Source organism: Miniopterus schreibersii (genome assembly GCF_964146895.1).
Source record: "Miniopterus schreibersii genome assembly, chromosome: 3".
Classification (NCBI taxonomy): Eukaryota; Metazoa; Chordata; class Mammalia; order Chiroptera; family Miniopteridae; genus Miniopterus; species Miniopterus schreibersii.
The window spans coordinates 88,188,568-88,200,405 of record NC_138103.1 but is presented as its reverse complement, the minus strand read 5'-3'; the positions used below and the strand labels follow the sequence as shown (position 1 = coordinate 88,200,405).

The 11,838-nt window shown below is 37.0% G+C and overlaps 1 protein-coding gene across 2 annotated transcripts in view; it reads left to right on the top strand.

Annotated features, from left to right (window-relative positions):
* Positions 1–4,341: 4,341 nt before the first annotated feature.
* CDH18 (cadherin 18) overlaps positions 4,342–11,838 on the top strand; it is a 624,577-nt gene continuing 617,080 nt past the window's right edge. Inside the window, exon 1 of one of the 2 annotated variants that reach the window (XM_081131293.1) lies at positions 4,342–4,681. The gene's annotated coding sequence lies outside the window, so the exon portion shown is untranslated. The remainder of the gene's footprint in view (positions 4,682–11,838) is intronic. The other variant, XM_081131290.1, reaches the window with a different exon arrangement.

Sequence of the window (11,838 nt, the reverse complement as noted above, 5' to 3'; positions counted from 1 at the left end):
TTTGCATTTTAAAGATTGTTCTGGTATTTTGGTATAGTGGAGGGGAATTGTATAATTAATTTAAAGTAAATTTTGCTTCAACCACCAGTTGTATCATCAGTTGTTTCAATCAAGCTCCTCTTTCCTTCTGGTCTCTGATGCCATATTGCATTCCCCCCCCCTCCTTTTGGCTTACCCCTCACCCAACCAGACCTTCAAATTCCTACTCATTTCTTATCACCATTTATCTGTCTCCTTGGATAACCATAAATCATTCAAGATAAACGTATAGAACCCCTCCTTAAAACAAGATCAGTTCCAAAACTAGACATTTCTCTTCTTGAAAACAGTTATGTACCCATATCTTAAAGTAATGCTGTTCTCCCCAATATAGACATCGTATCTCATAGTTAAAAATAATTCAGTTCAATAATTCAGAAATCACCATTGAGTTTGCTGTGTGCTAACAATAAAAGTGCTTATAGACGATGTAAAATATAATTCCTGCTCAAAAATTGCTATAGTCTTATGAGAGTTAAAATATACATGAGAACAAATAAACTTAGGGAGATAGGTAACAGTAATAGAAAAAAATAGGGGTTAGAGTTACTATGCATTACTAGAGTTCAGTAAAATGACAATACTAGCATGAAAACGAAACTTTCTCATTACCAAAGGAATATATTTACTTATTAAATTAAGCATCTTTCTCTCACTAACGTTATCAGGTTGCCTCTTTCAACTAGTTCGTTACCTTATGTACAAAAATACACTCTAACACACATTATTTAAACAACTGAAACTATGCAAAAAATTAGATTCTCTCCATTGCTCTCAACCCTTCTCATCTCTCTCTTTTCCCATTCCTGCCAACTTTCTTGTAAAAGGAACCAAATCTTTGCTTCCTCTTAATGCTTTCAGTCTCTCAGGCACCCAAGCTGCTGAGCGCAGCTCAGGAAGTTTGTGCAGTCTTACAGATTGGTGTGCTGGAAATTTATGGTTTGCAGGCTCAGCTGGACACTCATAGAAGCTCAGCCAACCTTCTCCTTCCACTTAGTAAGGTCTCCACTGTAATTCACCTCAGTAGCTATTTTTATTTCACAAAACTTTTCACCATTCCTTTTCCCAGTGCCTCCTTACCGTCCTCCTTACTCTCGGCACATGGCTGTAGTGGGTAATAAACTTGAAAACGTCAGCCCCCCATCTCTCACATGCACCTCTTTGCTCTTTTAGTTTTAATTTCATTTACTTTTTGCCTCCTCTACCTGTTCTAATTATATAACCCACAAATCAAATATCTGGATTATTATTTTCTATTATATTACCTGCTAATTCCTGAAAACTCAAGAATAATAGATAGAGACATATAGAACCATGGAGCAGTTAGATGGATTTCAGAGGGAAGGTAGGGGTGGGGAGTGGGGAGAAGAGTAGTCAAGAACTTAGATGCATGTATATATGACCCATGGACAGACAATGGTGTGGAGAAGACCTGGGGGGAGGGCGGGGGATGCTGGGGGAGGGGGTCAGCGGGGAAAAGGGGGCCATCTGTAATACTGTGGGCTTTGAGACAGTTACCAGTTGTGTTTATTGGACAAAGCAATTAAATTCTTCAAGCATCCCTTTGTTTAGATGTAAGGTAGAACAGTGTCTATTTCATAGAGTATTAAATGAGATAATGTTTGCAGAATTATTAGCTTAGAACTTGTCATGTATTGAGTACTCAATCACTCACAGACTGGAAGTTATTTTATGTCATTTATTGAATAATATATGTCAGGCACAATTCTGACAAATATGAGGGAAAACGTGTTGGACAAATGAATTTTTTTCTTCATTGAGCTTGTACTGTGGTAGGAAATGTGCTCCATTTATCTTCAGCCACCCATCATAGTTGAAAATTTAAAGTCTTCCTAAGCTGCACCTCTCCTTAGTAGGTTGCAAAGTCATGTAGGTACTTTATTTTAAAAGGTTTCTTGACATTAGTTATTCTGCTCATTCCCAGCCTAAGGACACTGGTCTCCCTTCATTAGACCTGAGGGAGACCTTGGCAGTCGTCTCCCTAGAGATCCTGACTCTCTCCAGTCCTCTTGCCGTACAACCTACAACCTTCTGTCAGACCGATGTTCCCAAAGCACAGTTCAAATTTCATTACTTCTCTGTTTAAAAATATATATATTTAGAATGTTCTCGATTAGCCCATTACTCTCACCCTAGCTTCCAAGATCCCCCATTTAATTCCCTTCTTTTCAGTCATACCTGCCTCAGTCCTTGTGTGTTCCAGCCACTCCTCCACTTCACTCTCCCTGTCTCCAGCCGCCTCTGGCCCGCAGCTGAGTTATCCCTCCCCCCTCGGGAGCCTTTCCTCTGCCTGTAAAATCCTTTCCATTCTCTTCCATAAGAATCACTGCAGATGTCATGTCCTTGACAGGGTCTTTCTGTTGTCCTGGAGGAGGCCTCATCTCACTCTTGAGTACTTGTTGCTCTTTGATCTACTGGTAAAAAAGGGCATTAATCCCTCTCCTCTGTGTTTTGCTTACTTGAGTTCTCCTTATCTAGCCACCAGCAGGTAGCTCCTGGAAGACTGACTGATGCTACTGCAGGACACTCAAAATACCAAGACCACAAATAGCTTTTTCTCTTCTTTACTTAATTACTTTTCTATTACTGAGAGTATAAGACCTGATACAAAGAACTGCTCAACATATATTTGCTGAACCAAGTCAATTAAGTCCAGTAAGTTTGCCCTCCAATAAGTGTTAGAACACTTTGTAATTTGGACTTTGAGTGTAACTCTATGGCCTTTAACACCCCACCCTCCCCGGCACCCCATCTTCATTGGCAAGGCACTTTAGTATATGTTACAAACTTTCTTTTGTATTATATGAAGTTGGAACTATAATGACTACTGGCTGAAATTTCATTTCAACTGGCAGTTGAGGTGTAATTAAACATTGCTATACAATTTACTTTAATGAGTGCAGCAATGTATTATTATGAAGAAAACAGTAAGTAAAAGGTTGGTTGACCAAGCAGTGTGAAAATGAGATCGGTAACCATCTCCTAATTAGACATTAAGACAGGCTGCATTTCTAGGGTTTGCTAAGTGTTGGAGGAGGTCATCAAAGTGATGCAAGTTGACCCTGGAGCTGTACCTGGGCCATCCAAGGCTCCTCACCATCTCCCCTGTCCTTGGAGTGTATGTTCTCCCACCTTTCCCGCGGTGGGAGCCTTAGCAAGGGTGCAGCCTTGAGAGAGCACTGTGTTGTTCCGACCGTCTGGATGTTACCTGTGACTGAACCCAGTTAAGACTTCTTAATAAATTTCTAAGATTCTGGAGGGTGTGTGGTGGGGAGATCTACCCATCTTGCCTCTCTCAAGATAGACCTGTTAAGGAAGGTCCCTTGCTTACTAAATCTGCTGCCTACCAATTTGGAGTGGTCTCCCTCTTTGGTCTCTCCTTGCCCTCTATGTTGGGGGGACAGATTGAGAGAATCAATACTAAGTTGACCCCAAATGCCCCCCTGTCCTGCCCAGAAGCATGTGGGAATTGAAAACCAAGTTTGATCTTCAATATTTTGCTTTGTGCTTCAAAAAAAAAATACTGCAGTTGAGTATTGAACATGTCACTTTAAGAAGAAAATCTTAACACTGAAGGATGATCAGGTGTGAAATGCTCTATTTGATACATTCAGAGGGATCCATTTGTAGATGTATGCTACAAAATGGAAAAACATTTTATACACTGAAGTCTGACTCAGGCTCTATTTTTAAAATGTCTATTAAACATCACCCCTTTTTTTTCTGCAGAAGAAACAAAAATACACATCACTGTTTTTTCTAGAATAAAATGAATATTTTTAAACAATCAGTATAATGGGGTATTCTTAAATTGACAGGAGCATTACAGGCTACTGAAGGCATCATTGTTTCTAGCAAAACACTGTCAGTGTTTACAATTATGCTACTGAATTTTTTCGTACATATTTGAACTAGAAAGATTTTTATCATAAAAGCAACTCTGTAGCAATTTTAATTCATGATAGATAGGAGGTACAGGTGTGTAATGATTAATTAATATCAGCTGTATAAGAAGGGTTACACTTTTAGAATACAAACATCTGCAGTAACACTAAGCTTGCTTCAAACCTCTGCTCTCTCAAGCCCTATCTCAAGGGAAGATAAAATAATGAAAAACACTTGGCTAACCTGCTGGCAAAACTCTTATTGTTTGTACCTCTCTTGGAAAGGACTCTTGGGACTGACAGTGCAATCCTTGCTATTGATTGGCTGGTTAAATAGAGGACTATTATCTTCAGACAGGCTGGATTGATTATACAGCAGCCGCAGGAGCTGAGACTCAGAGCTGAGAGAGCGTCAGGGTGAAAAGCAGAGCCGGAAAGGCAGGTGGGAGGGAGGGAGGGCGCAGCGCACGTTCCAGAGCATCGCCGCCACTGCTGGTGCCAATTGTCTTGCTTCCTACGCAGCTCCCTCAGTCAACAACTTACTGAGGTGCCTTTTCTTCTACAAGAGGATGTCAGTTCCGAGCCCCAGCCAGAAATAACAGACTGCACCTTGGAATAGTTCGTCTCACTCCTGCATCATTAGAGAGGATTTCGAAAAGAAAAAAAGAAAAAAAATCAAGTCCTCCTTCCAGTCTCACTTTGTTCCAGAATTTAACAGAAACAGTTTCATGCTCCAGGTAAGGAGATTAAATTTTTATCTCTGGAGTCCTTTTTTAGTAATTCATAGTAAAATAAATCTTAGCTTTGTGTGGTTTAAAAATTGAGCTTGCAATGATGCATTAAATTCAGTGTACTCTACAGGAATGTGGATTTAGAAATGTGTTGACACATGTTTATATGAATATAGATATATATTGTTTTTCTAAATAACACAACTTGATTATAAGTTTATGTAGCAAATGGGGAGAGGAGAGATAAACAAAGGCCCTAATAAAAAGAGCATTTTTGGTGACAACCTTAAAATATGTTCACATATACTGTTCTTAGCTGTTAAACAACTTTGAGAAATAATACCACAGCATGAAAGGGCCATTACTGTGTTAATTGTCTACTATTATCTTTCGTGCAGACATTGAAGCTACTGTGGGCTTCTGAGTGTTTGTAAGGGATTAATATTTTTCCAAATTTGTCTTTTAGTTGCAGTCTTAACTCTTCAACATAAACATGATGTGTCTTAAATGATGTAACAGTAGTCTGCCATCTTCTTATGGCTAAGTTATTGATGGCTAGCATTTGGTTTTAAGAAAGTACTGAGCTAAGGCAAAAAATAAGACTGGAGACATTAAGCAATTCTAGAGGTAATAGCTAGAGCTGTAGTTGCATCAGTTAACGTTTTAAGTGTCATTGATGATACATGCTGGCAAAGTGTCTGTGAATGTATAGAAACTTTGCACATATTAAAATCTCTACTGGGAAGATTTTGTTTGTTTGTTTGTTTGTTTGTTTTGGAAAGCAATGGAATGGAATGGGAATCATGAGCTGGGCAGTGCAGTACTCATGTAGTTGATTTACCTTAGGCTCAGAGGTCACAGATGCCACTTGCTAAAGAAACAGCATTGTGACATCAGACCTAAAGGATTTATTTCATCCTTACTGGAACTAACGTGGTGTGTGACATGTTTGATGTCAGTGTATTTGTTTTTGGAGCAATGAAGAGGACTGTTTTACCCTAAGAGCTTCTCTGATTGTCCTTTTGAGTGAAGTTCCCTGAGTCACTCCTCTAATCAAAGATCAAACTGCCATCAGTGATAAGTTGGCAAAACTTTTGAAGATGTTATTCAGTGATTTCAATAAGACCATGATTGCCAACACTCTTGAGAGTCAGTGTAGCTGAAGTTAGGAATGTTGCATGTTCTGAGTGACTGTATTTGTGTGTGTTTTGCCCTTGTTTGGGGTGAAATAACCGCACATTTGAAGAACAATTTGTAATCCATTTTTTCTTCTAAATCTAAAATTATGTTTTATGCTTCATAATAATGCACATATTATAGCTACCTAGATATTTATCATAACCATATCAAAGGTAATGATTGCATTGTTATAAGTTTTTCTAAAAGTACAGTTTGTCTAAAGGAATATAAATATATATTAGAGAATATTGAATTATTTTGTCTTTGAATTGAATCATTTAAAAAAAAGTTCATTGCTTTTGACTATTTTGCATGAGAAACTAATGCTAACGTATTAACTGAGGAAGGTGGCAGGCACTGGAGACCATACATTTGTGTATATAGCAGCAATATTACATGAAATTCACAGACAGAAAATCTATTATAATCTTGTTTCATTATTGATTTGCATGTATTCTATTAATTATGTTAACTTTTGTGCAACTTATCAAAAATTATGGTTTTAATCCTTCCATTTTATTGCTTATGCAAACAATCTGACATCTCTGATCAAAAGATATAATCAAAGTTTAACTTATTTATCTAGCCATTTTTAAAATTTAATACACAAAGTTATTTAAAATCCTGTAATTTCTGATGCAACAATCTTAAGTGTCTAATCTGTTTATACAGCAGCAAAGTTTTCTTATAGCACTTAGCTTTGGATAATATAAGGTATATACATTAAAGAAAACTAATTTTCAATTGCATTGTGTTTTTATGAGACTATTTTATCATGTATAGATGTAAACATAATTTTTTTTTCTATCTATAGGTATGTTTTTCCTTTAATAATAATTTTAAAATAATTTCTGAAATTATGTGCCTCTGGCTCTTAGACATTCTTCTTAGCTTACCTTCCTGATTACTTTGATTCTCTTTTTTACCACCTTAGAGATTCTGTAATTACTCCTATGAGGGATTTGATTCTCCATTTTCTTAATAGAAAATGGTCTTATAATTGGAAAAAAAGCAACTTTAAGTAACACCTCACACTTAAAAAGTATGTAATAAACACGTCTCCTGCGTTCCCCTCAGACCAGTGCTCCTCAGCTCACACAGTCAGGAAGACAGGTGTCCGAGCCCTCCTGTTTACAAGCATCGCTCAGAGTCTGAAATTTAGCAGCTTACTTAGTTCAGTGCAGGAATTCTTCCCTTTCCATGCATTTTTGAGAGGGCTCCGTTTGACCTTTTACTCAACCTTCCATTCACTTCCACAGTATTAGATGTCTGTCCTTAGTGCTCGCGCTAGCCATCCTGAACCAACAAGAACTGAGAGAAGTACAACTTCTTCTGTTTTTATTGATGTCTGAACCGTTAGGGGGCTCTTTCTTCCTGTGTTATACTCAGCAAACCACTGAGAGCTGTTATACAGCTTTCTTAGTGTCCCTGTTTTTAAGGTGTGAATGATGCTTGAAGTAGCTTTCCCTACCCCTACAAAAAAGAAACATTTCAGATCACTAAGAAATTTTTTATTTATACAGGCAAGTGCATTTATTGTGTTTTCTTAAGTTATCCTCTTTTAAAAAATTACTGTATATAAATAATTTTTAAAAATAACAGTGGCTTGAAATATGAATGTGACTGATTTTAGGCAAATTTGGAGATTATATGTGTTGCAACTAGCCTCCTAAGAAATGTTAAAGTAAAGGAAAAAGCTGGAGGGAAAAAAACTTCTTTTACTATTGTCTGCAAATATCTGTGAATAGCACAAAGGGAACGGATGACACCTGGGTTTACGTGCAGTTTTCTTTCAGGAGAAGAGAACAGCAGGCTTAGGTAAAAGAGAATATTATTTGTTTTGCGAAAAAATAGACATGGAAGAGTTGAAAATACTAGGATAATTTTACTATTCACACACACGCAGGAAATGTATTTTTAAATTCCAAATTGTTCCCTTCATCACACTATACGAAGTTGCCATGAGCATGCACAGAGGCGATGCAGGAGTAGATTGGGGGGGCCCTCTTTCCTGGATCCCTTTGAAAGCCATGCGTATGGAATGGTACTACAGACTTGCTTAATAAATGGAAACACATTCCTCCCATCTTGACAGCAGCTAAAGATGTTTTCTTTTTCTTTTTTATTGAATTTATTGGGGTGACATTGGTAAATAAAATTATAGAGGTTTCAGTGGTACAACTCTGTAATACATCACCTGTATATTGTATTATGAGTTCACCACCTCAAGTCAAGTCTCCTTCCATCACCGTTTATCTCCCTTTCACCCTCTTTCACTTCCCCTCCCCCCTCCCCTTTCCCTCTGGTCATCACCATACTGTTGTCCTGTCTGTGAGTTTTTTGTTTGTTTATTTGTTTTTGTTTTGTTTTATACCTTCGCCTATTTTACCAGCCCTCCCCCACTTGGCTGCCTCTCCTCTAACAGCCGTCAGCTGTCAATCTGTTCTCTATTTATGAGTCTGTGGAATCTAATGAACAAAGTAAACTAACAAACAAAATAAAAACAGACTCATAGATAGAGACAGACTCATAGATAAAGATGTTTTCTGACTGCAGGACTTTTTGCGGCATTAGTCAACATTTAAAAACGTCCAAATGCAAAAGCAATCTTTTTAGTGGCTCTAGGCTTTTCCTCGAATTATGCAAGCTCCATGGAATGAGAAAGACGTACACCTGAGAAAAATTGATTTGGGAAGCCAGAGAAGGGGAGAGATTCAGAGCAATGACTCATGGAATTTCAATCCTTTATTGAGTGGCTTATCAACTTATCAGGGTAGAACAATTGCTTAAATAAAATGGGCAGATGGAAATGGTACAGATTGTTTTTCTTTACTGGTGTTTCGAAAGTAAACATGTAAGGGTTTTATTTTTTGTTTGAAAATTTGCATGTCTTGATAGGACTGAATTTTGAATACAACTAGTATAATATATATAATTGTGTGGAGATCATTCCAAGTCTACCTGGTACATGTTGGCAGTTCTTTCTCACAAAATTAGGTTTTGGTAATATGGATTATTGAGTAATAACACTTGAGTGGGAATACAGATGCTACGGATTAGATTAAATCAGTATGAAAATATTTTAAGAACTTTAAATTCTTCTAAAGAGAGATTGTATTTTTATGTTAAAGTAGCACAGCACTGGAGATGGAGAAAGGGGCTAAAATGGAAAATAAAACAACTAAATGAAAATGCAGTGACTGTCCATGAATTTTTTATGTTGCAAAATTTTGTCTAGAACCAAAAGAAAAATATAACAAGATAAGTTAAATATTTATATTTTCTATGTAATGGTAAAGAAGTGGAAATACCACTGGCAGTAACATTTCTATATCTTACATGGCATGGGAAGAAAGCTCTATAGAGATGAGGGGAGTAAGAAAGTTGGTAACTAGTATAAGTCACTGCTAATATATTTGGGCTAATATCAGATTTTCAAAGGAAACAAAATAGCTCATTCCTATTGAGTTTAATCAAATGGATTGAGAATGACGATGCTAATAATTGGAAAGCATAAATATGTTTATATTATTATTGTTGTCACTATTACCAATGAACTGAATTGCATTTTCTATTAAATCGCTCCTAGGCTAGGCCTGTTGGTTTTTGTGAAACGATTTCTGTGTATGGTTGGGTGAGAATGTGTGTTTAAATATAGGCATAGTTGTTTTATAGAGTTTGAATAACATGCAGATATAACAAGTCACCTTTACTGTGTGATATGCTTTGTCTTCTATATCTTCAAGTTCCTACTTTAATAAATTATCCTCACTGTATCTAATCTCTACCCTACTACTGACACACACACATGCACAAAAATGATGATTATCTAGTTATTTTATATTAGAATCTGACCTTCGATGGGTCATGTTATGCTTCCTCTAACGAGCATTGCTTCCTGCCCATTAGAACTCACATGTCGTGAGTCATGCAACCCAGTCCTGGAACCTTGCTATTTCCTGAACTCCAGTAAGTGAGAGGATGTGGCACATGGTCACTGAGACTAATGGAAGATAATGTATTAGACCAATACACACAGTTTATTAATCCCAGACTGGATGAGGTATAAATAGAAATAAGAATGAGTGTTAATACTTGGCTACTAGATATTTAATGCTACTCATCTCAGCTTATCCCTCTCAGCCATGCTTGGCAAAAATGAGGGAAGTGGAAGATTCAGCAGTGAACCACAGTGTGTATCAAGTGATGTTTTAGAGCAGGCATGGCCAATGGGTTTCACGCATCTATGACATATGCATTTTTAAAATAGAGTGACTTAAGTTTTTAGATGAGTTTTAGGTTTACAGAAAAATGCGAGAGAGAAACATAGAATTAACTTATATCCCCTCACCCCCATCTCTTCCACCCTGCCAGTTCCCCCAATTATTAACATTTTGCATTAGTGTGGTATATTTGTTATAATGAATGAACCACAATTGATAAATTATTTTTAACTAGCGTCCATAGTTGACTTAGGGTTCACGCTTTGTGTTATATATTCTATGGGTTTTGATAATTATATAATGATATATTTCCACTACTATAGTTACATGCGGAACAGTTTCACTGCCCTAAAATTCCCCTGTGCACCACTTGAATAAGTGTTTCTCCCTCTCTCTCCTTGATCCTCTATTTTTACTGCCTTCATCGTTTTGCCTTTACATGAGCCTCATATAGCTGGAATCATATGGTATGCAGTCTTTTCAGATTGGCTTCTTTCACTTAGCAATAGGCATTTAAAGTTCCTCCATATCTTTTTTGTGGCTTATTGGCTCATTTCTTTTTATTGCTGAATAGTATTCCTTTGTATAGATTAACCACAGTTTATCTACTGAAGGAAATCTTGGTTGTTTCCAAGATTTGTCAATTATAAATAAAGCTACCATACACTCCTATGTGCAGGTTTTTGTGTGAACATAGCTTTCAACTCATTTGGGTAAATACCAATGAGCATAATTGTTTATCCATATGGTAAGAGTATATTTGGTTTAGTAAGAAATTGTCAAACTGTCTTCCAAAGTGGCTGATTGTATTCCCACCATTTTGTATTCCCACCTTCAATGAATGAGTTCCCATTGCTCCACACCCTTGCCAGAATTTGGTGTTGTCAGTGTTTTGAATGTTAGTCATTCTAATAGACATATGTTATAATTTGATTTCGGCTTGTACTTTTGATTGGTAATAGGTGCTTGTGCCATGTTGAGAATAATTTTAAGGCACATCATGGATCTTCAGGAAACATGTCCAGAATCAATGGGCAATTTTTCCTTGCCAAATTCTGTTTATTTTTCCCCCCTTTGAAGGACAGGATGTGTGTGTGTGGGGGGGGGGGGCTGGGGGCAATGTAGTCCATTACTTGTAATATATATTTGCTGTTCATAATATAGGGCTCTGACAGAATGAAGGTATAAATTAGAACAATCAAATGATTCAGTCCCACATCTGTCAATTATTTGATATTAACAATAATTTTCTATTTTTAAAGCACTACAATTGAATGAAGGGACATAATTTAGTATATTCAGTTCCATGTTGCACTTTCTAGCCATATTTCTCTGGGGGTAGAAATATCTGGTATTATATTGCCTATAAGAGAAAATCCAAACTCCTTAGGCAGATAGAAATTCTTCATAATCTGGCCTTGACCAAAGTGTCTGATAACATTGCTGCTTACTTGTAGCTCAAGCTAAGCTGTACTTTCTCAATCCCCCAAAGTGCTGTCTCTCAGAATTCGGTTCCTGCCTCTGACAACCTGGCTGATTGACTGGTCTTCTTTATCTTTTCTACTAATTCAGACATTACCAATCTTCCTACAAATCCCTACTAAGATTTTTTTCTACTGTTACTCGCCTAAGACCTTACATCATTAACTGCGCATTTACTGTGTCTCTATTCCATCCTTGTATTCAAACTGTATAATTGAAAAAGGGAAATAAAATTTTTTGCGTTTATTTTTTGAGTCCTCAAAGTGTAATCAGTGTTCA